We start from the raw sequence: 6120 nt of genomic DNA, 5'->3' as shown, positions 1-6120 counted from the left end.
TTTTCAAGTTTTAGAGACACTTTTTTTATTATGTGAAGAACTTTAGTCCAGCAAGTTCTTAGTGGTTTATTACAATGTAATTCTGTATTGTTTTCTTTGTGCTAATTGTGCAGGTTGAACACAGTTGGACATTGTTCATCAAGCTTCGGGAGAAGTCTTGTTCGTGAGTCACTTTTCGGGAGGAAAAGTGTAAGTGTTATGATTTGAAGGGAGTTCAAGATCTTAGCACTACAGAAATTTGATTAGGAGTTTATATTACAATAGTTGCGACAAATTCAAGAGGGAGTCTTTATTTGTATAAGTCAATTTGGTTTTGTAATCGTTTAGATATTCTTCTAATAAATTTCATTCTCTGAGCGTGGCCCCGTGGACTAGTAGCAATCTGCAAAGATTGCTGATACCACATATAATTTCGTGTGTTTTTTACCTTATGTTCGTTTTTATCTTCTAGTGATAAACTGTTTAAACATATCTGGTTTCTGTTCAAACAGTCTCTGTGTCCGTTTAAACATTTCTGTAATAGTTCAACAATTAATTATTTAATTTGAATAATTAAGTTGGTAATCATAAAAAACGGAATTTCAATTAGTATCAGAGCGGTTCACTAAACTCTTAGTGAGATCTTGTAGTTATTTTTCGTGTGATTTGTTTTGTGTGAAGTGTCTTTCTTTGCAGAAGGTAGTTCGGTGTCTCTACCTCCATTGCTTAATGACTCAAACTATCCATATTGGAAAGTTAGGATAAGAGCTTTCATAAAAACTCAAGATGAGAAAGCATGGAGAGCAATTTTGTCTAGATGGTCACCTCCTACCAAAAAAGGTGAAGATGGAAGCACAAATGTAAAATCTGAACTTATTTGGGATACAGAAGAAGAAAATTATCCAGTTATAATAATAAAGCTCTTTATGCCATTTTCAATGGTGTTGGAGAAAGTTTATTAAACTTGTTTCCACATGTGTCTCGGTTAAAGATGCTTGGAAAATTCTTCAAACTCAGTTTGAAGGAACTGTAGATGTCAAAAGATCTAGATTTATTATGTTACAAACTAGGTTTGATGACCTTAGGATGACTGATTCGGAAACACAATCTGAATTTTATGAGAGATTATCTGATATTTCTAATGAGTATTTTGCACTTGGTGAGAAACTTGATGATTCTGTTCTTGTTAGAAAAATCATTCGAGTTCTTCCTGACAGGTTCAATATTAAGCTCACTGCTATGGAAGAGGCAAAAAACTTCAGTACTATGAAAGTAGAAGAATTGATGGGGTCACTTCGTGTTGGTTTTTATTGATCAAATCAGAGATTATGCGCAGCGGAACAACAATCAAATTGTCAGATTAATCCCATAAGATTTCTAGATCTACTTCTTCACACTCATATATATATTGAATCAAGGACAAGAATAGAAAAATTACCTCAGGTCCTTCCTTGCTGCTATCTTTTCGTATGGCTGAACCTGAATCCTTGAGATCTCACACCAAGATCTTCCAAAATGTTCTCAGGCATACAAAGAACGAGTGTGGGCTCGCTATACAAATAATAGGCAATAATTATCTATCAGATGTTCTCAATACATGAGATCTGATAAAGTTTGGACCTAGGTTTTGTGAAGAACAATGGCCTTTATTTTTGTCACTGTTCTCTTTTCTCTGAGAGAATCCTAGATATTTTTCTATTCTTGAAAAATTACGTTATGTGAAAACTGATATCCAATATTTAATAATATCCAATATATTAAAATATTTGTTATTTTAAACAAATTCAAAATAACTGATCAGTTATCAGATTTTTGTTTAAATAATAATATTTTAATCATATTAAAATATCTCATTATTTATTTAATATTTAAATAAATAAAATTGTGGAATCAAGAGACTAAGTCCATCTCTTATGCGTGTAGCACAGTGCATGTGCACTGTGCCACACGTGTACCACATGCTTGTGCAGGCATGTGATTTTTCCCAATTTTTATTATTATTTAAATACCAACAATTCCAAAAATAAATTAATTCAAAATTAATTATATTTTTGTTAAATCAAATAATTAATTAATTCTTAATTAATTAATTACACATAATTAAACAATAATTATGCTTGATACATAGAAAAATATTTTACTTATCACATAAGTCCTTTTTGCCCATTTTTTGTATTTGCCTTTGACAGTGATTGTTTGAGCCATTTCAGGGACCATGGACCTATAACATTAAGCTCCAATAAATTGAAACTAAATAATTAAACTCTTTAATTGTAATAGTTAATTTATTAATTATGATATTACTCCACTATAAATTCAGAATTGCACTCTTTATGTTATAGATATACTTTTACATAAAAAAAATTCTTAAGTCGTCCATTGATATAACCATCTTACAATAGTTCAACCCTCTAATTAATTAGTTCATAAATTAGAATGGGAGAATTACCATTTAACCTTTCTAATTCACTTCTTATTCCTTAAGTACCATTAATTCACTAGTGAATAATTAATCTATAATCTAATTATAGATTTGAGCTCAAAATCATTCAGTTCCAGAATTAACCCTTAAGGGAACTAATATACGATCCGTTAGGAAAGATTAGATTCCGTATTGTTGATACATGTTCCCAGCCATCCATGATATTAAATCTCCAAAACAAAAGTCATTAGCCTCATTCTTTAAAGATACCTTAACGAATGAATCAAAAGATTTAATAGACATGAATAGGAGTTCATGAACACTCAGGATTTAGGTTGATCTATAAATGATCATTTGTTATGATATGAATTACAAGTCTTTATTGTTAAATGGTTTTTGGATAAAGACTCTAATTCATATCGGTTCATGCCATATATAATCATATTATATAAAGCACCTTTACCGAGATGTCTTACCACATCAATAATCCGAATCTAGATTATTTGTATCATTATGAAACTCAGTAAACTGTACTAACAACTCCAATTAAAGAATTTCATAACTTTAATTTGTTGTTGTTGACTATTTTTATTCATTCATGTGATCTTAATTCTCTCATACTAATACAAGATCACATCCTCAATAATGAATATGGAATTTTTCTGATATTTACAAAATTATTCAAACAATAATTTAACAATCTAAATATGACAATAATAATAAACCATTGTATTTATTTATTCATAGAAAAAACAAATGTCTTTACATGCTTTTAGGACACACTCCTAACACTTCGTACCTATGAGTTAAATCAAAAGATTCGTCAAAAAGACAAGCCAAGTACTTCCAAAGAGAAAGAGAAGACCATAGCTTTCAAAAGTACTGAAAAAGAAGCATCAGATGATGAAGATGGTGATAATGAAATGGTAATGCTTGCAAAGAATTTTCAAAAATATATGAAAAAGATAGGAAATAAGAAGTTCAATGGCAAGCCGTCAAAAGGTAATCATTCTTCTCTTAATCATTTTCAAACTAATAAAAAGGGTATTCAGTGTAGGAAATGTGAGGGATTTGGCTACATCCAGTCTGAATGTGCAAACACCTTGAAAAAGAACAAAAAAGGTATGATTACTACTTGGAGTGATAATGACTCAGAAAGTAGTGAAGATGAGGAAGGTAATGTCGCTTTCACTTTTATTTTACCTGTTTCTAAATCTGAAAATGAAAAAATTGTTTGCTTGAATAATGTTTCAAAAGATGAAGAAAATTCTGATAGTGATGAATCTGAATTGAATGATGAGTCTTTGAGTGAATCTTACAAAAAGATGTATGGTTCATGGGTGAAAGTGTGTTCTGAAAATCGGTCATTGTTAAGCAAAAATAAAGAATTATCCTTTGAAATTAAATAACTTACTGTCTTAAATGAAAATTTTGAAACAGAAATAATTTCAAAAAATGTTGAAATTAATAAGTTGTCTAAAGATTTGGATACTCTTAAGAAAAATGTTAGAATGCTTAACCCCGGTTCAACTGTTTTTGAGAATATATAGAATGCAGGTCAAAGAAGTCATGTGAGACTTGGTGCTTCAAGTTCTCAAAAATCAAAGAAAACTGTCTTTATCTCGGCTGGGATGCTATCGTCTGATGTTCCAGTGTCATCCTCACTGAAATCTATTGTATCCAGTACTCGGATTGTTCCAACAGAAAGGACACAGTCGCAGGTAAATCCAATGGTAAGTTAAAAAAATTCATTCCAATATGTCATTTTTGTGGTAGGAAGGGTCATATTCGACCTAAGTGTTTTACTCTTATGAATTTTGCCAAAAATGAATATTTTGAGAAATTCAATTATGTTGATAATTTCAAAAGAGTAAAAAAGAAAAATGTTCAATCAAGGTAAATATGAATAAAAAAGAATAATTGTTTTGCTGGTTTTACTAGTAAATATGATAGATCTGCTTCTTCATATTTTTGGTATTTTGACAATAGTTGTTCAAGACATAAGACAGGTGGCAAGTCTATTCTTACAGACATAAAACCTATGCATTATGGATCTGTTACTTTTGGGAATGGAATTGAAGGTAATGTTCTTGGAATGGGTACTCTTAACTTTGAAGGGTTACCTAAAATAAAAAGAGTGTTACTTGTGGAAGGATTTAAAGCTAACTTGCTTAGCATAAGTCAAATTTGTGATCAAGGTTATATTGTTAACTTTGATAAAGAGAATTGTTTTGTTTTAAATAAGAATGGTGAGAATGCTATTGAAGGTTTTAGATCTAATGACAATTGCTATATTCTTTTGCCTTCTATGATATGTCAATCTGTTGTGAGAAATAACACTGATGTGTGGCATGCTAAACTTGGTCACATAAATTTCAAAGCCTTGAAAAAATTGTCACATGCAGGGATTGTTCGTGGTTTACCTAAGCTAGGTAAAGAATCTGATGGTAAGTGCAAGAGTTCTCAACTTGGCAAGCAATTAAAAATTACACATAAAAGTGTTTTTGACATAAACACTTCGAAAGTTTTAGAATTGCTTCACATGGATCTTATGGGTCCAATTCAAATTGAGAGTTTAAATGGGAAAAGGTATATTTTTGTTTGTGTTGATGGTTTTTCTAGATATACTTGGGTGGATTTTTTGACAGAAAAATATGATACTTTTGATGCATTTAAAACTCTTTGCTTGAAATTAAAAGTTGAAAAAGATTGCAACATTGGAAAAATTGTTCATATAAGAAGTGATCATGGTAAAGAGTTTGAGAATTCTGTCTATGATGATTTTTGTAAGTCTGCAAGTATTTCTCATGAGTTTTCAGCTCCCAAAACTCCTCAACAGAATGGAGTTGTAGAAAGGAAAAACCGCACTCTTCAAGAAATGGCTAGAGTGATGCTAAATAGCAAAAAATTGACCAAATGGTTATGGGCAGAAGCAATTAACACTGCTTGCTATATCATAAACCATGTTTTTCTCCATCCACGTACACCTAAAACATCTTATGAAATTCATAAAGGTAAGAAACCAAGTGTGGCTTATTTTCATGTTTTTGGATGTGTTTGTTACATTTTGAGAGATAGAGAAAATCTTGGTAAGTTTGATGTTAAGAGTGATGAAGGTGTTTTTATTGGATACTCCACTAACAATAGGGCTTATCGTGTGTATAACATGAGAACCCAAACTGTAATGGAGTCGGCTAACGTTGTTATTGATAATGCCAGGGATTTTTCTGAGTTTTCTACTGAGGAAGAAATTAATAGGTTTGTTGATGAACCTACCGAAAAACACGAAGAAGCTTCTGTCAATGATACTACTATTGCAACGTCTGGTCCATCTGTTCCAACAGATCACGAATCCGATGAAACAGATTCTGGACAGACAGAAAAGAAATTTCCAGATATTATTTCGGATGAAGTCCAAAAGGAGCCATCAACCAGAGTTAAATTAAATCATCCAACAAATTTAATACTTGGAAATCCAAAAGACAGTATGGTCACAAGAAGAAGGTTTAGTAATGTTGTTCAATTGTTTGTTTCTTATCTTTACTTAAGCCTAAAAATGTTAAAGAAGCTTTAACTGATGAAAATTGGATTAAAGCTATGCAGGAGGAATTGGAACAATTTTTTAGAAACAAAGTGTGAATTCTTGTGCCAAGACCGTTGCATACCAATATTATTGGTACAAAATGGATTTTCAATAATAAATCTGATGAATTTGGTAC

Source organism: Humulus lupulus, chromosome 7 (genome assembly GCF_963169125.1).
Source record: "Humulus lupulus chromosome 7, drHumLupu1.1, whole genome shotgun sequence".
Lineage (NCBI taxonomy): Eukaryota > Viridiplantae > Streptophyta > Magnoliopsida > Rosales > Cannabaceae > Humulus > Humulus lupulus.
Note: the sequence above shows the minus strand (reverse complement) of the source record.